This window comes from Pinus tabuliformis, chromosome 9 (assembly GCF_031772625.1).
Source record: "Pinus tabuliformis cultivar Carrire ecotype Pingquan chromosome 9, CPIR1, whole genome shotgun sequence".
Classification (NCBI taxonomy): Eukaryota; Viridiplantae; Streptophyta; class Pinopsida; order Pinales; family Pinaceae; genus Pinus; species Pinus tabuliformis.
The window spans coordinates 1,561,497,005-1,561,521,743 of record NC_142307.1 but is presented as its reverse complement, the minus strand read 5'-3'; the positions used below and the strand labels follow the sequence as shown (position 1 = coordinate 1,561,521,743).

The window sequence follows — 24,739 nt, the reverse complement described above, 5'->3', positions numbered from 1 at the left end:
AACCCAATTCACCAAAATATGATAAAGTTGCATCCGAACAAATTCCATCCAAAATGAATAAATTTACACACCCTATTGTTTAAGCTAAGATAGGATAAATACACAGGCCAGAATGAATCAATTGCAGAGCAGAATGACAGTTACAATAAGAAAATAGTTTATGAAATTTGGAGTAAAGACTGAGGACTTACGAAGCGGGAAAGCCAATGCACACAAAACCCTAAAGACACACAAAACCATAAACCTGCAAAACCCTCAAAACCCTAAACCTGCAAAACCCTATGAAATGCAACGGGAGACTGACCAAACGCAAAGCGACTGAAACTCCAAGAGCAAAAATAAAAAAATTTCCAATAAGAAGTTGAGGTGTTAAAAAACACAGAAGGTGAGGTGTTGAAAAACACAATGGCAATGGCTAGTAGGTTTTTTCCTACCAGATAGACGTAGAAGCCATGTCCAAGCATCTTTCATGTTGAAACCTTCTCCAGAGCTTGCTAGATGTTCTCCAGAGCTTGCCAAACTTGCAACCAACTTGGAAAACATGGAAAAATAGGAAATTAAGCAATGTCATAAATATTGAAGACAATGTGAAACAAAAATCATCAAAAACCTGTAAATTTACTTATAACCTCGAACTGGTTAGAGATTGGCACTGGCTCCTTCCCAAATAACAGGCTGCGCAAATGAAACAACCACCAAGGTATGTGCAAACCCTCGATGGTCCAAAACGAACAAGACTGGAAACTGGAATGAAACAAGAACAACGGAAACCCTGTATAGATAACAAGCATGTGCAAGTAGTTAAGCAGGGCTAGCAGGCCAACAATGGTGGACAAGCCACACAGGAAATGGACCCGTCCCGTGCCATCATCAGCGGAGTGATTCGCCCAAACCCCAGACTCGAACAGAAATACACAAAGCAGAGCAGACATCGCAGCAAACAAGCGGAAGCAAGAGGCAGGAAGGGTTAAAATCAAGGTTATAAACCTTGACACCCACCACAACACGTCAGGCAGGTGTCATACGAGCACCTATGGGAGCCACGTGCCGGTAGCTGAGGTGGAAGGGAGGGCACATAGGTAATGGCGTCCCTCCCCTAATATTATCACTTATTAATTTATTATTATCGCAATTTAATAATTTTGATTTTTTCCTTTTATTTTGGAGCAGTAGGTTTCGTTGATGTACGATTACATTAAAATTTAAATTATTTTTCTTGAATAGAGAAAATGAGAAAATAACAATGGATTATGGACCTCAAGGCTTAGGGGATTTTTGAGGTCTAAAATGGGCCTCCTAAGGAAATTATAAAATAATAGTGGAAATAATAAAATAAGATTAGATGACATCATCAAATTTTAGAGGGAAAAAAGAAAAAACTATTTTTTCAACTCGTATTTTCAACTTATCTCCCTATGGGTTTACTCAAATTTTGAGCGTAAACACTCATTGGATGCAGAATTTGATTCCTCATCCAAGGAGTACCCATGTTACATACTTTCAATGGACCCTGCTACATGAAAACTGAGAAATACATGAAAAACGTGATTGCAATCACATTTTTTCATGTATTTCTCATTTTTCGTGTAGTAGAGTCCATCAAAAGTATGCAACATGGGTACTCTTTGAATGAGGAATTAAATTTTGCATCCAATGAGTACTCCCGCTCAAAATTTGAGTAAAACCTTAGGGAGATAAGTTGAAAATATGAGTTGAAAAATTAGCTTTATTATTTTTATTATTTGTATCTTTTTACTTTTTTACTCAAAAAATGGTGAATCATCCCCCATGGTTACATCATCATCTTGAACCCTATTATTTATTATAAAATTTATTTTGGTTGTGCATTTTTCTTAGGAGGCCCATTTTAGACCTCTAAACTCCCCTAATGCATCATCAAATCATACAAATGGCAATTTGTCTATTTACAAAGATTAATTAATTGAATTAATTTACCATCAATAACCATCCGTGCAATGACAAAATCGTCAATCTTCCATACAATATACAAATTGTTCCCACTTCTGCCACTGGTTTCTAATATATACAATTATCTTATGCTATAGGCGAATTTTGGAAATATGAAATCTCTTAAGCTGTAGGCGGTGCAGGCATTATGTTGGGGTTTTTTGGCATTGTAGCAAGGAATGAATTAGAAACCACTCGTTGTAGATCATTTGATTTTATGTCTGCCTCTGAAATTGGATTTGGAATTATGTCGCATGATCCCAACTGATCCAAAGAGGGGTCATTGAATATGTCCCACCATTTCTGCGCCAACATCTTTATATCTTCCCTCTCCATATTTTCCTCCTTCCCACTATACCTCCATGGCTTCGATCCCTGCACATGCATAATATAACCTTGTAAGCTCAGAAAACCTATCTGGTCTTTCATATATAAATCATATTGTTTCTATCGAACACAAATTTGGAGTGAAAACAAAGCTTACAGCAGCACAGTAGTGAACAACTTTGACCGTGTCCAAGTCCACATTCTGGGGATGCCACCACATCATGGCTAGAACCATATTGTACACTAGAGGGATGGGTTTGTATATCTTTTCAAAAAACATGTTCAAGAAATCCTACAAAACATAAATACCATAATTTAGTCAAAAAATAGATCTGGTAAACCAAACAAAAATGTGCATGATCCAGACTGAAATCGAGAACAGATGCAGACCTATACTGCAAAGGGCGTTGGCACAGTAGCCATCAGGGTTTCGAAAAGGTAGTCGAAGATTAGCTGACTAGGCTCAAAAAAAAACATTCCAGTGTTGAAGTATGGAGAGGGTCATTGCCCTAATTCCATGGGCCATGACACCTTGTCTGGACACTGCTGGAAATATCTGATCTTGTACTCCGGAGTGTGACTCCATGTCTTCTCGCAGAAGCAATCCATAACCGCATATAAATATCCATTGGGCATGTCAAAGAGATGGTCAATGTTGTTAAATACTTAGATGTCTACATCCAAATATACCATCTTGTTGTACTCCTCAAACTACTCATCACTCAAAACAAAATAAAATTGTTAATAACTAACTATATTTAGGTATTTAGGAAACATACTCTTGTTAAAATCTATGCTTGTATGGAGATTTGCAAGAAATGAAAATACCTCCCAAATACGGAGTTTGGAGTAGTTGAGCACATAGTAAGGCATTGAATATTGCACTTGATTCTCTAGGGGATGGATGGGTTTAATCTGGCGAAGAATACAATGTTGTCTTCACAATTGCAGGCGATGATCCTCTAGAACATCCAACAACACAACAATGATGAGAGGGTATGTGCTTTTCACCTTGCGGAGGCCCTTTGCAAGACCAACGACACCTTTCACATAGTCGCCACATCCCACCAAGAAAGTCACGTACGATCTGCATTTCTTCTTGGTCGTCGCAGCCTTTGTAGTGAAGAGCTGATCTACAACAGAAATTTTTGGATTCATGGTGAGAAGAGGACAATAGATAGTATGTCTACTAGAATTCAATAATCTCTTGGTATAGAATCAATTTTCAGAACATGAATGTGTGTGTAGTGTGTGCTTTTTCACTTCACTAAGGGCATAATTTTATAGAGAAAAGGGTCAACGTTATGGATAAAGTAGGTCGAAAACAATAATATCCAAGATGCAATAGAAAATAGAAAACTGACAGCATGGTATGAATGTGTCAATTACTCTATGGTCTATTATCAATTCATTGGGCTCTCTCAAACTTCAAAGCCCAAAACAAGGGCCAGTTGAATGGTTGAAATGAGGGGAAAATTGGTTTCAAGTGGAGAGGTATTGATCCGAGACACAAACAGAGACAGAGATCCAGACACAAGTTGACCCGAAGCAACAGTCGGTCGAATTATGGCCTTGAGTTCATCGAGCGAGTGAATTTTCGGTTGAGAAGGCGTTAGTGAAATGGTCGGAATGAAGGGAAATCTAGGTACAAGTTGACAAGTATTCATCCTCCACACAGACGTTCCAGGAAATTGGTGTGAAGCAACCGCTGGTCGACTTACGAAACTGCTATTGAATCTCAAATCTACTTAGCGAAGGGAGTATTCCAAAGCAGTTCCCTATGGGCAATGAAAGAGCATAAGTTGGGTGTGAATATTTAAGTGGATATGGACATGGCTTTTGCATTTCAAAGTGTAATTAACAGCACCAACTTCTTGTTCATGATCTGGTTAGCCTGTGAGTACGTTGAGTACCAATTTGGGTGTTTGACTTGTGGACACTAGTGGGTCATGGATGGTGAAGTAGTGAGCATTAGGGTAACTTTTGCTCAGTTACTAAGATGACAAGTCTTTTATGCTATTGTGTAACATGGTACGATATATGAGGCAAAAAATGGAATATTTTATGTTAATGTATAACATGGGACATTATTGGGGGCAAATGAGGGAGTATACACACATTTTTAAAGTGATAAATGTAGTGTAATTCAATATAAATTAATAAAGCTATTATAAATATATATTGATGAAGTTGGTATAATAATATGGATTGGTATATTATTGTTATTAAAAAATAATATTATTTAAATAATTTATTGGTGGTTTAAAGAGTGGTAAATTTCTGTTTTTATTATTTTAGACATTAATCTATTTTCTTTTTTTTTTGTCGGTCAAAAATTTCCTATTCGGTCATGCAAAGATTACAAAATCAGTATTTATATGTCACTATCTTCTGGCCTCAATCTTACTAGATTTGTTGTCTAGAAGAGAAGCACAAAAACTAATTGCAAATTTCCAAAAGTTACAAAGAATCCATAAACGTAGAGACCAAAAGGCCCAAAATACCCCTAAGATCAAGAAACAACTAACTGACATTAAGGAACAAGAGGATGAGTTGGTTCTGGATTATCCATTTCATTACCTAGCAACTCTAGAGGTCAAAGTTCATCATGCAGATGATATTCAATGTGAGCCACTCTCTCTTCTAGGTGCTCTAATTTCTCTGACATTCTCCTATGTGTTTCCGGGAAAACTAGTGTCCATTCAGAGCTGCTAGTCCCACTAAGACGGGTAGCTATCTTAGAAACAAACAATTCAAAGTAACTTGTGTTTTCCTTTATGAGAGATAGATGAGAGAGAAGCAGAGAGTACCAACCTCAGTATTTTGCTTGGCTCCTTGCTTGTTTCCTCTCTCCTTTGATAGAGCTTCGCCACTCCTTTCTCACTTGTCTCGCTTCAAAGAACACCTGTAGAGTCAAAGCAGTGAAATACCATCAAAGCATAGAAATCTATAACCATAAACAATGTAGAATCAGATGTACATTAACCATACAAATGCATACACAAATACAAGATTCAGAAATATATAAGTATATGGAGGAAAACTCAAATAGCTTTATTCATAGAAGTAGTAGAAGAGAGGATTACAACCCAGCTGTCTAATCCAGCATCATCCTCCCAGCATGAAAGCCCTCTTCACCTCATAAAAAGCAAGATCACCTAACAATACAATGTCTCAAAGAGAAACCAACAACACTTCCTTACAAATTACAAGATTCCAACCTCTGGATCTCTAGGATGAGTGATCCATATATAGATGTTTGTAGGGGAGTGAGTTAGCTTTTGGGATTTTGATTAGTGTCATTTCACTGATAGTTCTTGGTTCCACTTGGAGATTTCATGATCTCTTACTCATCCCTGGGCAAATTCAGAGAGGCAAGTGTCATATGAGCAGTTTCTAGAAGATTCTCTGGGTTTCCACCTAGCAAACTGCCTCTGCCATTTGTCTACTCTCGCTCATCGCACCCTACAGAAGGGATTTTCAGTATGCATCACACCCTTTGTGTGTAGCAGGTGAGATGCATCGTACCCTTAGCATGGAGCAGTATGTATGGTCTAGTTTTAACCAGTTCTGAGCAGTTTTTCAGGGAGAACTTCTGGGAAATGATGTAATCAGTTGACCTTGATCCTTTAGGGTACGAAACAACACTTTTAGGGGTTTGAGAGCCCTTGGTTTATCGACATATATGATTGGGGTTGCAGTGCCCAAATCTGTTTATAACAGTTGCCCCCTAAATCATGAGGTCGTAAATCTTCTGATGTCGGGTGAAATTCTTTATCATGAGGATCCGAGGTTTTTTGAACTGGAAGGTGACCTGTAATAAGATACAATACAATACATTATCTTCATAATATTTTCATGATCTAGTTGAGGCGGGCATTCCCATGCTCATCTTTATAAATTCATTTTCATGTACATAGGACAGACAACCGTCTGTGTGGCAGACTGATGATTCTGGTAGAGCCATCATCCCTTAGCTTATGTGATTATCTGTGCAGCTATGGAGTACATTTGATGTTTTATTTTCCTTAATATATCGCAGCCCGGATGGATGAAACTAGATTCGGGGTCTTCAAACTCATTCAATCTTCACTCGATGTACAAGTCGATCCATATGAAAAGATGTTCTGGTGTCGAACATGGAAAGACATTGCCTAATTACCAGCGAATGATGTAAGTTGTTAACAGGCGCAAGAGGAACACCGATAATGATAATGACCCTCAAGGTACTACAGTACAATTCACGTGGTGTGAATACATGAGTTGATGTTGAACACCACGCAAAATATTTTGGTCGAAGGCCACTGATGTAAACCCGTTGCCAGAAGTGAGAAACTTGCCATTGAGGCATGCAAGCTTCAAAGTACTGAAAGGGTTGTTCCTAAGTCGACTTCTTGGATAACGTGCTGATGTCGACAAGAAGTGATCCGTCGTAGGAGGGCCTTAATGAATCCCACATCTACGACACGGAACGGAGAAAATGATTTTGTGGAGGTGAAAACGATCTGATGATACAAGGTTCAGGGTGGCGGTCATGAAAAATGGAGTGCGAAGGTATTGCAGTAGATGAGGTGTTAGCTGGATTGGTGAATTTTCTGAGCGAATTCTCTTGAACATATTGATGACACTGGAATGGATTGGTAGCGTTAACCCCAAAATGGATGGTATGGAGGACCAATGGTGATATGACCAGTGAACAGAATAACCCAACCCGACTCAATCATGGTGATGGAGTGAAAGTGTCATGTTCAAGAGCGACCTGCTACCAATGAAGTTCTTCAAGTTTTCTTCCCTTTTTCCCCAGTCATTGCTAACCAGTACCTCTTTATTTTTGTCAAGCTTGAGGAGGATAACATATGCTTGTTCTATAATTTTCCCTTCGGGCAAACCTGTCGCTATGTTTTAGCGAGCCTAGCGACAGTGAAACTTGCTCTTGTCCGTACAGACAAGTTTTTCGCTATTGTTTTAACGAGTTTAATGACAAAGATAACTCGGTCCTTTTCAGTTTTAGAGAGTCTGAAAAGAGACGGAAAGGAAACTCCAGTAGTCCTTTTTCGTAGTATAATCCCTTAAGTCTGAAAAAGTATAAAATAATACGAAAGGGATGACTTTTCCGATCACTTTAGCGAGCCGAAAAAGACAAGCGCTCGATCTTTTTGTGTAATGATCCCTCAGGTCCAAAAAGATTAAAATATAGAGGAGGGATGGCACTTCCAATCACTTTAATGAGCTGGAGAGGCCAATTGCTCGGCAATCTTTTCATATTTTACGAGTCTAAAAAGAGCTTAAAGGAGACTCGTTTTTTAGGAACGAGTGATGTTTTCGGGTAGCAGTTGGTTCCAGGTAAGGTTTGGAACTTTTCAATCATGGCAGTGTAAAGAAGGTGGCTAACAGAATCACTCGTCGCAGCTGTTCCTCAAAAGGGTAAACAATCAAGTGGAGGCGTATGATTGGCTAAAAAGTGGAGGTGATGGTAAGAACACAACCAAGGCTCAAAAGCTGATAGCAATGCAATCACAAAGGTTATTTACCGAAAGTGGGTTCATTTTTTAATGAGCTTGAACTCTGGGGGAACATATGCTCATTGCTAGGTTTATTTTTTAACGAGCTTGAACTTTGCGCAAACCTGCTCGTGCCAGTTGTTTAATAAGGATGTCTCTCATTAGTAGGTTCATTTTTTAGGGAGATTGCCCCACGCGAAACTTTGCTCCGAGCCTTTTGTATGCAAGCTAGGAATGACCAACTACTGTCATAAGGGTTAAAGAACTATTGAGGTTAGGTAGGATAGTTTCCCGTCGGGAAACATTTCCTTTACTTTTCCATCACCGTTGGTCCCGGCAAAGGTGAATGGTGGATTAGACCAATCACCTAACTTAAGCAGCTGAATTTAGTAAAAAAATATGGGGTTAGAGTTACACTAGTCGCTTTTCACTTACGTACAAAAGGTTTGCATGCCCCCAGGTATAAAGAGAAGTAGAGTTTCCAGGTTACCATATGGAAGTTCTTGCATTAAAGCAAGGTTGTTTCATCCACGTAGCAGCCAAAACACTTCCTTGGCTTTGTCCATCAAAATAGACAAAGGTGAATGGTGGGAGCTTCCAATCACATAACCTTCGACGAGGAAATCTTATTCCAGACTGATCCCATTTTCCTAAACGGACGGGTGTGTCAGACTAGTCATATATCCTATGAGGAAACCTACCTTATAGCTGGGGTTTTCTTGCCGAAGCAGACCAGGGCAGATGCCCCCTAGGTTTAGTCACATTTATCGAATCACTCGCAGTCATCAGGTGGACGGACTGGAGGTTGATGAGACATTCCTTGTGCAAAAATACCATTTAGGGATGGCATTTGACTAGTAGCCGTGTTTGAACCGGGGAATGAAAGCTGGTCAACGAGCTGGACCATTCTGCCTTCATACGGGAAACACATCACCCGAAAGAGTGAGGAAACAATAGCTCCCATGCTGTAAATGTAGTCACGCCCAAGGAGTAGATTGTAATATAGAGGCCCTTGGACTACCATCACGTTTAGATGAACGATTTTCCTTCTCAAAGTTATAGGCAAATTTGGAAGGATCCCTAACGGTCGACTGGTTCCTTTATTGAAGCCTGACAGATTTCGAATCTCAGGCAGAAGCAATGGAAAACCAAGCGCTTTCCAAGTAGTTGAGGAAAGGATACTCATAGAAGCCCCTTCATCTATGATAGTACCAGCCATGATCATTCTGTAAGCTTGTACTATGATTCGGAATGGTACATTAGATGGTAGGCGGGGTCTCGCTAGTAGATTCCAATCAAAGGAAACGACTAGATTGCTTGGAGGAGGGACCGAATAAATGGCCGGATGAATCTCTTGAACTGAGGAAATTCCCTCCTGTGGTAGAGGAATGGGTAGATTTCCCCCATGTTCATCGGATTCTGTGTTAACAAAAAGAATTTGAACGGTGTCGTTCTCATTCTCTTTGGAGACTGTATCATCTAAAGGTGGACCTTTTGAAGACAAAACTGGGTTGACTGCCGTCTTGACCTGTTGACTTTGGTCCGATGTGGACTCAGAAGGTTTATCTTCAATGATAGGCGTTTCGACCGACAACAGAGGTGTGTCAGTCGGATTTTCAACTAGCGATGGACTTGGCAAGAGTTTCTTGTATCCAGGAGGAAGTCACTGCGGTGAAGCAGGACGATTATCCACGACTCTTTTAGCTTCGTCCAGGCAAGGGCAACGGTGGAGGGCATGATCGCCTTCACACAAACTACAAGGAAACTTAGATCTCATTTTTTCCTACTGACTTCATTTTCACTAGTTGATGGTGTAATTTCAACATGATCGACGGAAGTTGAAGACACCGGATTGTGCAAACGGGGAGACTAGTTCCTCAAGATCCACGAGATGCAGGGACAATCTCGATGATAGTGGTCTCCTTTGCAAATGACACACGGATATTTGGGTTTGGATGGTGTAGTGTGTGGATTTTCACTAGACAATGCATGGTTTTCCCCTTTTGCCATTGGCTTCTTCTTCTTCTTCTCCTTCCCTTTCTTCTTCTTCTCAGTTACTTGGTTTTTAGTGTTACTAGTTTCACCAAGCGAAGAAGAAGAAGGAGATGGAGAGACAAATGAAGTGGAAGGTGGGGGAGCAACTTCAGTATCATCTGATTGTTGATTTGATTGCTAAGGAATTACGGTTTTTTGAACGATAGAGGTCGAGAATAGCCATACTGGCAGGCCAATTATGAGTCCTGGAAGGGACAATGTAGCCATGTGTGGAGCACCAACATCTCCCCAAGAGGAGAAAGGACTAGGATTCCCCCCAAGGGGAAATCCTTGATTGGTAGACTCCATTTTCTCAACCTAACACCAACGAGGGAACAGTGATGTTATTCCGAATTAAAATAAATATTATGACGTTTTGACACAACTTGCTTTTCCAAATTGTAAGATTCGAGAAAAAGCTAAAGATGACTCTAGTTGCCTTCGATTTTTAATGAGCCTAAAGTGAAAAGTGCTCAGATGGACCTTTTCTTTTAAGGAGTCTGAAAAGGAATGAAAGTGACTACTCTGGAAATCTAGACAGAGGGATTACCAAACCAATCGCAAAACTGCAATATACACCTCGGTGGTAAATTATAGAGAAATTACCGAGGACTTTACGTACGGCAGTCAATCTTCCCGAATGCTGTGTTCAGTGCATTGCAATCGATAGGGCGGTAGACACGACTTCCTAAGGATAAAGGATATCAGCCTATTGTGGTCTCCCAATATATACTCGACGTTACGTGGGAGCACAAGTCCGTACTGGAACTTGTCGTATCAAAGAGGAGGAATCACCCAACCTACGATGAAAATGATAGTTACCAGGCTTTACGACGTTGGAATATGTCTCTAGCCTAGACTTCTAGATGTTGTGCGTTAGCTTCCAAAGCATTTTTATGTTCATTGAGGTTTATTTTATAGTTGATCTTTCTTAAGAAGTTTGCCTTTCAAGGTTCACAACGTGATGTAGATGTACAACTCCTAAATATGCAATCTAAAATGATAAACAGTAGTTTATTTTCTTTTAGCAATGAAAATCCTACCTACTAAGGAAATAAAAATATGATTCTTTCAACATAGAGCAGAGAGCACACACTAAATGCACTTTTCCTAAATCAATTTCTGCATGTAGTCTAAATGCAAATGCACATGCATGTATTTGTTTTTCAGTTCCCTTAATGTGAGAATGACAAAAAGAAAACTAAGTACAAATCTGAACTACTTTTCTTCAAAGCGACACTTTAACAATTTCTTTTCAAAAAACGAAAGGAAGACTAAGACGACACTTTCTCTTTCGAATGGAAAACTGTTTTTGACACTTCAAAGAATTGATAATTCAAATCAAATACAGTGGAAAAAGTGTAATCGACTATCTAAAAGAGGAAAACTTTATGACACTCTTTTCTTGATTGAGAACGACAGCTGCGACACTTTCGAATCAAAAGACAGCAGTTCGATTAAGCTATTGTTTGCAAAGGAGGACTATAAATGATGAAAAATACATAAAAAACATTCACAATCCCTTATCAATGGAGGTTGAATAATGTGAAGGAAGAAGGTTTCAATAGTGATATACTGATCATAGATAGCAAAACTACTGAATAGAGCTGAAAACAATGAAGAAAAAACCAAAATCTGGAGGCAGAAACAGTCTCATTCAATCATCGCACCTGTCCTTAAGGAAAACAAGGATGCATCTCACCTGTAGCACACGGGAGGTGCAATGCATCCAGACTGCTAATGAGAGACAGTGTGATGGTCCAGGGACGAGACTGAGCTTGGTTTTCACTCACAGTTTGCAACTAAGTTCAGGGATTTAGGCCGAGCTTATGATAGACAGTAAACACACAGTATAGGGCTGATCTAATGAGGTTGTTGAGCTACCACTAGGGCACTTAGGATGTTTGCAATTCAGATGTTCAGTTCATAAACTAACCCAGAGATTGACTAAAGCAACGTTGATCTACTTTGCAGTTGCATAGAAAAAGCAGTTCGAAGGCTAGCTGGCTTAACTTCAGGCTCCGTCTGTAGTTTATAAAGCAAACAATAGTAACAAACAAACAAACTATTCGCTCCCCAGTGGAGTCGCCATTTTGTTTCCGGGAAAACTAGTGTCCATTCAGAGCTGTTAGTCCCACTAAGACGGGTAGCTATCTTAGAAACAAACAATTCAAAGTAACTTGTGTTTTCCTTTATGAGAGATAGATGAGAGAGAAGCAGAGAGTACCAACCTCTGTCTTTCACTTGGCTCCTTGCTTGTTTCATCTCTCCTTTAATAGAGCTTCGCCACTCCTTTCTCACTTGTCCCGCTTCAAAGAACACTTGTAGAGTCAAAGCAGCAAAATACCATCAAAGCATAGAGATCTATAACCATAAACAATGTAGAATCAGATGTACATTAACCATACAAATGCATACACAAATACAAGATTCAGAAATATACAAGCATATGGAGGAAAACTCAAATAGCTTTATTCATAAAAGTAGTAGAAGAGAGGATTACAACCCAGCTGTCTGATCCAGCATCATCCTCCCAGCATGAAAGCCCTCTTCACCTCATAAAAAGCAAGATCACCCAACAATACAATGTCTCAAAGAGAAACCAACAGCACTTCCTTACAAATTACAAAATTCCAGCCTTTGGATCTCTAGGATGAGTGATCCATATATAGATGTTTGCAGGGGAGTGAGTCAGCTTCTGGGATTTTGATTAGTGTCATTTCACTGGTAGTTCTTGGTTCCACTTGGAGATTTCATGATCTCTTACTCATCCCTGGGTGAATTCAGAGAGGCAAGTGTCATATGAGCAGTTTCTAGAAGATTCTCTGGGTTTCCACCTAGCAAACTGCCTCTGCCATTTGTCTACTCTCGCTCATCGTACCCTATAGAAGGGCTTTTCAGTATGCATCGCACCCTTTGTGTGTAGCAGGTGAGATGCATCGCACCCTCAGCATGGAGCAGTCTGTATGGTCTAGTTTTGACCAGTTCTGAGCAATTTTTCAGGGAGAACTTCTGGGAAATGATGTAATCAGTTGACCTTGATCCTTTAGGGTATGAAACAACACTTTTAGGGGTTTGAGAGCCCTTGGTTTATCGACATATGTGATTGGGGTTGCAGTGCCCAAATATGTCTATAACACTATGGCCCCATCAAAATGAAGCTAACTGGTCTTACATGTGTCCATTGATTGTGCCATAGAGAATTCATGAAACTTATGAGCTCATTATGGTCATGATGGCAAGTTTGACCTAGCTACTCCAAGAAATGAGTGATGTGCCGAAGCTATGAATCTAAAATGTCGAAGGGAGGAGGAAAGTTTATATGTCTAGGAGAAGGGGCCACCTCCTCCACCAGCTCCACTTTCACCCCGCCTTCTCTCCCCAAATCCTCTACTTCACCTCGGTGCTCTACCCTCTGCCATCTGGGGTCAACCCCTCTCCCTGCATGGCCATGCTACCTATTCATGTTCACCCCAATTCCAACCCACTGCAAACACCCTTAAACACTCAACATTAGGTGTAGAACCTATCACCCCACTAGGTCCTAGAACCCAACAAAGGGATTTTAACAATTACCAACCCAAACCTTGTTAGGGAAGAGAAGCCTCTCGCTAGCACTACCAACTCTTCCTTTTAAAATGCCTCCATCGATTATGACCAACGTCCTCTTCTCCACAATTGCAAACCTAACCTAGAAGGCTCGACACTCGAAAAAGTTGGGATATAGTTTTAGAAGTTTTGAGGGAAACCCAGAGACCCAAAACTCTTGGGCCAAAGTGAAAATTTGTAGGTACCCCATGCTGGCTAGGGATTCCCGCTCACAACATAAGAAATGGGACAAGGAAATACCCAAACCAATACCACTTCCGAAACACCTACTCTCAACCTCCAATTACAGCTACAAAGGACCTAAAATCCATGTTGTCAAGTCATCATTCTCTCTGAAATGGACTTAATAGGTTACATACACAACTATAAAGCTTAACCCTTCAACTCAATGAGGGTACTAAAGTGTGGATGTGAAAAGAAAAAACTAGAAAACTTACCAATGAATCCGTAGTAGAGCCCAAATTTTGAAATCCTCCACTAGCTGCCTAAATGAAGAAGGGTCTCCTCCACACTGGACTCAACAAATGGACTGGAGCAAGCTCCCACATTTAGCTTCACCAAGGTCCCAAAATTGATGCACTTGACCACCACCAACACCACCAGGGCTTCACCACTTTCATTTAGGAAACTCTATTACAAAGAACCAGAAACAAAGGAGCATGCATAGGTTGATGACCTACGCAAACACTTCACAACTTTGACCACCTTCTCGTATGCCTATAACCAAGCTCACAAACAGAATTACCACATTGACCAACCTGCTTATAAATCTATGGCTGCTCATCTTGAAGCTTCTAAGCACTCCATGTTGCATGCATTCCTGATGCCACATGTCGTTCAAGTGGGTGAATGAGACGGACTAGTCTCCACCTTAATGTGACCATGTTCCTCCACCCCCACCGGAGTATCTATTTTCCTATTTTTTAAAAAGATAAGTTTTTATATAATTATTAGTTTTAGGTTTTTTTAAAGACAAAAAACATTTTATCATAGATAATATCAAGGTATTTTTAAGGATTTAAATATTATACCTTTTTTTTTGTTAGTCAAATTTCTTTCATTAGATTTCCATAAAACAAAGATTACAAATGATGTCTCATTGACCCCCTTTTCCACATTCTGACCAGACTTGTTGGAAATGGGAGTCGGAGGATGCCACGGATAAGAATTTACATGCATTATTTCCAGTAGGCTTAGAAGCCATACATTACTTAAGGGTGACAAAAAGATCACAAAAACTAACAACAACATATCAACGAAGGAGATGGGGAGGAAATATGGGGGGGGGGGGGCTGAAAAATAACCAGTACGTTCATGCATATGGAAATCAATATGTTCCACCCGAGCTTCCAGATTGCGGAGGTGGTCATTCATTCTGCGATGGCTCCATTGGAGGCTATCCAACTGTTCCAATATCTCGTTCTGGCTAAATTGTATATCATTCATATATGCAACCAATTCATTGTGGTCTTCATACCTGTGATCACAAATGATGTCCATATTGACCTGGATACCTCTTAGTTTCTCTCCTATGGAATCCAAGGAGGCTAGAGCAACTATATGGCCAAGAGAGTGGTCCGAAGTGTGAGCCACTTTGCCCTCACGTTCCAAGATTGCAGAATTTTAGAAGAAGAGTTGTGGCTATGAGTTGGACGACCTGCATTGAAGTGATGGCCACCCCCACGACGAGGCCTCCCTCTTTGGCGTGGCATTGCTTTCAAAGATGAGGAACTGACCGTCGGGGTCTTTGAGCACCCCTTAAACTCCTTGCAGAATAGAAGTGAGAACAAGCACCAGAAGTACAATAAGACCTGCTAGTCTTGAGTATGACAGAAACCACACCAGATTATGTTCTAAAACAAGCTGAGAGGGATTTCCCTGAAACCAAACTACTTCCCAGAAATGATACGTCACTGAAGCCCAAACACCCACAAATGCAAAATTATACCACCAAAGTGGTCTGAGAGGAAACCCACGAAACAGCGACCCCGGAAGAACAAAAATTCCAACGACTGAAAGCACTTGAAGGAGAAACAAATGACCTCTTGGTTGTGCAATAGACGTGGGTGGCCACTGAAGGCATACTAAAGCTAGGACACCAACAAGAGCCAGACTTGTGAAACTCAAGACTGAAACTAAGAACAAATACATAATGATGATATTTTAAGAGTTGCAGGCAAAAACTCCAGAATTCAAAGGAGTCCCCTTCGCATAGCTCCAAGAGGTTTCTTAGGGGATAAAAGACAGACCACCTAGACTAGAAGAAACAATGAGCCAGGGTTACCTTCTCAATGCCTGAAGAGAAGACCAACGTGAACCAACAATTCAAAATTAGGCGAGGCTGTCGAAGATTCCAACCAAACGTTAAGCCAAGAACCAAATCATTGCTCTGGATCTTTCTAAGGTCCCATATACTTGTTTGATAGCCAAAATAATTCCAATCTACTGTGGGTGATGCTTCCACTGTGCTACACCTATAGATCCAACACCCAAGTGAGCACCCATGGAATGGTCCCCGTTGCACTCTCTGCAATGCTCCCTCCTCCCAAAATTCATCGCTCGAACTTCCAATTGTGAAATGAATTCCACCTTCCCTCTTAACATAACCGAAGTACCTTCTAGATTCTCCTCCCAGTAAGTGTACTTAATCATGGATCCTCTCTTAAAGATGAGCATGTATGTCATGTGGTGGAGGGGTATAACCCCAAGGGTCATCCGTTTAACATTTGTCCACCCCCATCAGGGGGATTTAAATATTAAATCTATGTATAGTACTATAGGAAACTATTCTAGATTGAGAAAACATACATATTTACAATTTAAAATAGTAAATTTATGGTGAATGTCATTAATTTAATCATATATATGTCAAAAAATAGGTGAATTTTTAAACAAATGGGCAAGTATTTTATTTTGCAAAATGTCCACAAAAATAACCCATAATAAAATTTTGCAATTAAATCATTCTTAGATAATATTTGCAAAAAAAAAAACCATATCTCTTATTATCATAAACTTTTATATAATATTTAAAATTAATTTTATACATAATACTATATAATACCTCCAACTAAAGTTTAATTTTTTACTCAAAAAATTATATATACACTTTAATTTATAAGTTTAATTTATTATCAAAAAAAATTATATACAATCTATTTTATGTTATTTTATGTTATCGGTAGATTTTTTTTAATTATTTCAATTAATTTTGAATTTTCATTGGTACAAATTTCAATGATATCATAGATATTAATACATTTGCAACAGTAAAATTATAATTATTCATACTATTTCATTTTAAAATAATTTTATTCATTATGTCTTTTCTATATGGGCATTAGTGCAACATTATAGTATGGACAAGTCTATCGAGGCGGAGGAATTGCTCGAACGGCCACTTTTAGCCGAAATCTGGGCAAAAAAATTCAACAAATCTTGCTGAAACAATGTTTAAATCATGTTTTTGAAAGTGGAAATGGATTCAACACCATCAAAAACCTCTGGGGCACCCAAAATCTTGAAATTTAATAACTTTAACCTGAATTTACAAAAATCCCTACTGAGGGCAAAAAAACAGTCTAGTTAGACTACGGCTTATAGTACTAACACAATCACATTAGTAAATGTGGTTGATAAATGTCGAAGGCATATAATTATGATTATTAGTACAAATTAGTATTACTACTATTATTAATTAATATTATTATTTTTAATTATTATTGCTAATTAAATTTAATAGCATTATAAATTAATAATAATTAATTAATTAATTTTTAATCATTAATTGGAATAATATTAAACCCAATGGATAAATATTATAAACCAAAGGGATTTATATTAAACCCTATGATTATAAACCCATGGTATTTATATTAAACCCTATGATTAATATTATAAGCCTTATGAATAATATTAAACCATAGGAATATGAACCCTTAGATTGATAAATCCAAAGTATTGATATTATAAACCCAAGGGATTAATATTATAAACCCAAGGTATATAAACCCGAAGATAAATAGTATAAACCCAAGGTATATAAACACTAAGATAAATATTACAAACCCTAAAATAAACATGGTTGACTATGGTTGACCACGATTGATTTCCATATTGACACAATTTTTGTCACAATGCGACGTTACACTATGGCTAGCAAAAAATAATATTATAAACCATATGAATGCTATTATACCCTCGAAATATGAAACCTTAGAATAATAAACCCAAGGGAATAATAAACCCAAGGTATATAAACCATAAGATAAATATTATAAACCCTAAAATAAACATGGTTGACCACTGTTGATTTTCAGATACGGTGTTCAAATGAAGGATATTCCCGTGAGACTTAATCACAGTCATCGAGATATTAAGAAAATAAAATTCAACCTTGGGTTCATCTACCAAGGGTCGAAATAGGGACGCCTTCGGCAAAAAATAATAATTGTGTATATCATTTTGTTTTATTGTCATACATTGCCTTTGTTTCTTAAATGAAGATGAAACACCTTCCAAGTGGATGGGTTGCATTAGACTATATATATATATATATATATATATATATATATATATATATATATATATATATATATATATATATATATATATATATATATATATTGTAGGTTTTGTGTTAAGTTATTCATATTAGGAAGCCAAAATAAGGCCACCGTGGCCTTATTGATGATTATCCAAATAAAGGTAATGAGTGCTTTACCAATTAATAAGGGTAAAATGAAAAGAGATCATGAAAATGTCAAATTTTTAATATCAACTAGAACTATTTTTCACGGTAAATTAATTTATTTCTAGTACTTTATTTATTTTCCTACATATATATTGATTTGAAAAATAAAATCATTGGTATTTTAATTTCTAGAATTAAAAATTTGCAGCAGAGATAAACCAGAGAGATCAATCACAAATTGCAAAATCAATTAACCTACAACAATTCTCTGTCATTTCATTATCTAAAAAATCTGGGTTTTTTAACCCACAGATATACAACGAAAAATACAATCTAGAACCGGCAACTTAGCTCCCTCAGAATGAATGCAACCCAGGTAAATTGGCCTCAAGGAAATCTATCTTCAAATGAAATCGACCTGAAGAACTCGACCTTCAACAACTTGATCTATGTCCTTTAGCAACTCAATTTGTGCCCTGCCACTCATGTGCACTAGGAAAACCCCAACTCCTTAGCAACTCGACCTTCTCCAAACAAATATAATCTCCCTCTGACAACTCGTTCGTGCAATCCCCTCCTACTCGACCTCATTGGATTCACATGAACCCACTCGCACTTCTCCATCTCTGCACATTGGTCCACTGAGCCACTCGCATTGCAGAGAAAAGTTCTCTCTCTTCGTGATGAGTCACTCACACAACTTGTGATCTTCTTCTTGTGTCTTCACCTCCTCGCTAGGATCCCATTATAATATTCATTGAGTCCAAATCCTTTACCCTAATCTCCCTTCTAGAACCATCTTAGAGATCAACGATTAAGATTATTTCTAAGTCACTTAAATAATTAAATTATTTATCCTTAGAAAATACCTCAATAGTCCATAATGATTAATTTACTTAAATTATTACATTTGTTTTAAATTAAACTTAGAAAACAAGATATAAATCACTAGAAGAGACAAATAATGTATTCTACATGTTAAGACACCAAGATGATGCAAAATACCTTTCGATGCTATCAATCACATCAATACTCCATCCTAGAAAGGAATAGATTCTCCACTACCCCCGACTTATCTCGATACTTCACAAACTTTCGCTTCACTAGAGGCTTCATAAGAACGTCTACCAGACTACCACCTGCTCCTCTATAGAAATGTACTGCAATCTCACAACACCCCTCTAGACCTTGTCTCTAATGAAGTGATATCTGATCTCAGTATGCTTAGAATGTTCATGAAACACAAGATTCGTAGAGAGCTTAATGCAACTTTGATTATCACATTGTATCATTATTGGCCCCATCTACAAATCAAATAATCCTGCAAGCATCTTTTGAAGCGAAACTGCCTCACAACTCGCCATACTTGTTTTCATGTATTTTGCCTCTATTGAACTAAGTTCCATTGACTATTGCTTCCTATTTAACCATGAGATCATGGCTAATCCCAATCCAAAACAACATCTAGATGTGGACTTTATGTCCACCACACTCCCTGCCCAATCAAAATCTATGTAACCTTGTAGCTCCACTCATCTAGTTCTAACATACTTTAGCCCATAGTCTATTGTCCCACATAGGTATCTCAACACATGCCTTGATTCCACCCAATGAACCTATCTCGACTCCACCATGAACTAGTTGAGTGTGTCCATAAAAATACATATATACAGCCTAGTGTTGACTATATACATCAAAGAACCTATCATTTTCTTATACAATGTTGGACCCACTAATTCACCTTCAAAAGTGATCTACTTCTTCAAATTAGTGATCATAGGCGTAGACATAGTCCTACAATCTTCCATCTTGAATCTCTTCAATATCTCAACTTCATAATTGTTAGAAAGTTATATAATACGGAGCAATGGAACACATAAAATATTGCAGAAATATAAACACAGAAAACGAGCAAAACAAGAGAGACACAGATATACGTGGTTCACCCAGTTTGGGCTACATCCACCCCGAACAGCCAGTCCTTCCTTTCTATTATCCAGCAAAATGAAGAGACACATCCTACAGCAAATCCGCTATAATATCCTCTGTTTTCTCTCACAGTCTCACCTCTCTGTTTCTCACTGACAGAATACACATCTATCACACAGCCTCAAATACAATACCCTCATACAAAGAGAGGGGTTGCCTTCTAGGGCAAAAAACCCTAAACTAAACATAAGTTCTGCCGTCAGATCATCTGCCTAATGAACGGCCCAAATTGACTAGAAATTACTATACTTTTACAAGGCAATTTTACAGATGTTTTTAGCTTCGGGGGCGTTGCCCCCAAAACCCCCCGCCAGGGGGGGCTCCCAAAGGTTGCAGCGCCCCCCCCCTGGACCACCCCCTGCAGCGAATATTTTACGGGCGGCATTGCCGCCCCCATTTCGAACTGGGGTCCTATGTGGCGATACCTTTGAATATAGAAGATAATCAGGCTCCACACCCAACAATCTCCTACTTGGAGACTGATTGTAGCAACTCCACCACTGCTCCATTTGCTGGACAATGACTCCTCTTTGGACCTGGTTGTTTCTCATCTTCATCGTCATCCTTGAAGACCAACTGAAACTGAGCATATTCTCAGTTTCTCCCTGGTTACAACTTTTGTTAGCATATCTGCAAGATTCTGGCTAGTGTATATACATCAATACTCCATCCTAGAAAGGAATAGATTCTCCACTACCCCCGACTTATCTTGGTACTTCACAAACTTTCGCTTCACTAGAGGCTTCATAAGAACGTCTACCAGACTACCACCTGCTCCTCTATAGAAATGTACTGCAATCTCACAACACCCCTCTAGACCTTGTCTCTAATGAAGTGATATCTGATCTCAGTATGCTTAGAATGTTCATGAAACACAAGATTCGTAGAGATCTTAATGCAACTTTGATTATCACATTGTATCATTATTGGCCCCATCTACAAATCAAATAATCCTGCAAGCATCTTTTGAAGCGAAACTGCCTCACAACTCGCCGTACTTGTTTTCATGTATTTTGCCTCTATTTAACTAAGTTCCATTGACTATTGCTTCCTATTTAACCATGAGATCATGGCTAATCCCAATCCAAAACAACATCTAGATGTGGACTTTATGTCCACCACACTCCCTGCCCAATCAAAATCTATGTAACCTTGTAGCTCCACTCATCTAGTTCTAACATACTTTAGCCCATAGTCTATTGTCCCACATAGGTATCTCAACACATGCCTTGATTCCACCCAATGAACCTATCTCGACTCCACCATGAACTAGTTGAGTGTGTCCATAAAAATACATATATACAGCCTAGTGTTGACTATATACATCAAAGAACCTATCATTTTCTTATACAATGTTGGACCCACTAATTCACCTTCAAAAGTGATCTACTTCTTCAAATTAGTGATCATAGGCGTAGACATAGTCCTACAATCTTCCATCTTGAATCTCTTCAATATCTCAACTTCATAATTTCCCTACCCAATGAAAATCTCTCTTGGATTCTACCAAACCTCCAATCCCAAAAAATAATGCATCAAGTTGATGTCCTTATATCGAATTCTGAAGCAAGATCATCCTTACATGTCTCTATGATCTTCTCTCATCCTATCAAGAATAGATTATCCACATATAATACCAAGATGAGTGGTTAACCCTCAACAAGTAAAAAGTACAAGTTGGGGTCTACCTCACTCTTGGTGAAGCCCAAACCAAGGATATATCCATCGATCGTACGATGCCATGCACACGTAGCTTTTTTCAACCCATAAAGGGCCTTCTTCAACCTACATACATGGGAATATCTCCCATATACCTCAAAACCCTGAGGCTGCTCAATATACACCTCCTCCTCAATCACTCTATTGAAGAAAGCAATATTCATATTCATCTTTTGTATCCTCCACCCCATCTTTGAAGTAATGGACATAACTACTCAAATAGATGCATATCTGGAAACAAGTGTGAATGTCTCCTCGAAGTCCACTCCCTCTTTCTGGAGAACCCTATCGCCATAAACCTCACCTTATACTTCTTGATACTGCCATTAGTTGTATGTTTGATCTTGTAGATCCATCGAGAAGTAACCATAAACTTACCCTCCAGTTTTGGCACTATATCCAAACATCATTACTCATGATGGAGCTATACTCTTCTATCATGACATCTCTCTAGACTTTCTTGCCTATAGCCTCCTCAAAAGTGGAAGGCTCGAACTCGTTAATGTTGCTCGATAGTGCCAAATAACTGGAATATCTAGTCAGTGGTTTTCTCTACCTGAAAGTGCTACTAGGATCCTCCACATGCTCCTCAGCATCTTTCAACATTTACTTGTCCCATCTCAGCCTCCTCTTGGTAGAGCTCGAAAGAATATCCAACTCATTGTTTGAATCTTCTTAATGGTGTTGTTGGTCCTTGCTCAGCCTTAGGAGCTTCTCACTCTCACTCTCCAACCACTATTGACTCCCTCTCATGAGATCTCCTAAGTTCCTTGTCCTCATCAAATATGACATCCCCAATCAAGATCACCTTTCTATGTTCTAAAATATAGACTCAGTATGCCTTTGAGACCTCACTTTCGCCAACAAACACGCCCCTCTCAGATAATGGCTCTAGTTTAGTCCTCTTCTCTATACGCACATGGACGTAAATTGGACTACCAAATATGCACAAATTACTCACAACCAATTTCACTCCAGTGAACATCTCCTTAGGAGTTACGACCTCCAACACCCTGTGAGGACCCTTGTTCTACACATACACATTTGTATTGTAGGCCTATTCCCACAAAAACATATTAATCTCCTAATAATAAGTTATTTCCCTCACTCCCTCAATGATGGGCCTATTTTTCCTCTCAACAAGCCCATTCTATTGAGGGTTGTAAGGTACTACGAGCTCCTTCTTGATTCCTACTTCCCTACAAAAATCTAGGAAATCATTGGAGGTATACTCGCCCCCATTATCTGATCTCAACACGTTAATATTCCTCCCTACCTGGTTCTCCACAAGAGCCTTGAAATCCTAAAACCGATCGAAGGCCTTATTTTTGGTCTTCAAGAAGTAGATATAAGTATTCCTAGAACAATCATTTATGAACTTCATAAAATATAAGGATCTTATGATCGATGTGACAAACGTAGGACCACAAATATCATAATGCACCAAGTCTAACACGCCCTTTGACCTAGTCTCACTATGAGGATACATAATCTTCACTTTCTTTCCAAGCACATAACCCTTCCACACTCCATTGCTACAGTTGGATCTCTGGTAAAACAATACCCATCCTCTACACCATCAAAAGAGCTTTGTAGTGTAGGTGCCCCATCCTCCTTTGCCAAATCTCACTCTTGTTGTTACTCTCATGTATGAGAGCCTTCACTCTCTTCCCTTGCAATATATAGAGATCTGTCTCCCTTTTATAAATCACTCATTTATTTTCAAAATTGGCCCCTTTCATCCCAATAGCCCCTTCCCCTCCCATTTTGTTGACTTCTAGTCCTCTTGTATTCCATGGTCAAAACTAAAAGGAGATTATTTTCCAACCCCGATATAGATAACACCTCATTCACCTCCATGATGCCACTTGAGCCCATCTAGAACTCGATACACACAGTGCCCTCTACCGCATACTTGGCCTTGTCACCAAGCTCCACATTTACATCTTTGTGCCCCTTGGTCATGTTGGTGAAGAGATCCCAAGATCCAATCATATGAGGAGATTCTTCACTATCCATGAACTATACACCTCTTGTGACAGTTCCAGAAAGGAAATATAGTAGGAAAAAGTTTTTCTCTAAATTCTCTATCGTCTCCTCCATCTATGCAGTAGTTGTTGTGGTAGTCATACCCTTCGCCTTCCTTTTGTTAGGACACTAACTTGAAAAATGCCTGAACTTATGGAAAGCAAAGCATTTAACTTTTCTCGTGTCTTTTTCCTTCTTGTTTTGTAAAGATACTCCTCCACCCTAGTTCTTCTTGCCTTCACTTGCCCTTTTTCGCTTGTATAGCAAGAGAAACTTCATATTTTTCCTCATTGTTCTTTTGTTGTCCTTCGGTTAAGGAATTTTCCCATATATCCTTCTGGGTGAAGTCATCCCATAACTGGTTCCAATTAGGAAGTTGTTGAACAGCAAGAATCCCATCCACATAAGTGGGCCACTGCTTCACACACCCCTTCATAAAAAATTTGGCAAGCCTTGAATCATGCACAGTTTCCATAATAGTTGCAATCTCATCGCGAGCCTGTTGGACTCTAATGAGATAAGGTGTCAAGGTCTCATATTTGTTCATTTTAATGTTGTTCAATTTGAACTTGTTTAGCACCATTTTCTTATTCTTGTTTGTACTATGATAAAGACCAGTTAGATCTAACCAAATCTATCTTTTGGTGTCCTTAACTAATATGTAGGGGATTTTATCATCCCTCACACCATTCAGAATTATGCAACTCGCTTTCATATACTTTGCCCTATACTTGGTTGCAAGATTCAAATATGACCATTCGACTTCAAAATCTGGGTAATTTTCTCCTTCTAGAGGCTGAAATTTGATGCCCCATCCAACATGTCTTCATATCTCAAACTGAACAATGATGCCATCTCCACAAATCAACCG

General features: G+C 38.8%; 1 pseudogene; it reads right to left on the bottom strand.

The window, feature by feature from the left end:
- Positions 1–2,091: 2,091 nt before the first annotated feature.
- Positions 2,092–23,805, bottom strand: LOC149154579 (galactinol synthase 1-like; annotated as a pseudogene).
- Positions 23,806–24,739: the final 934 nt, after the last annotated feature.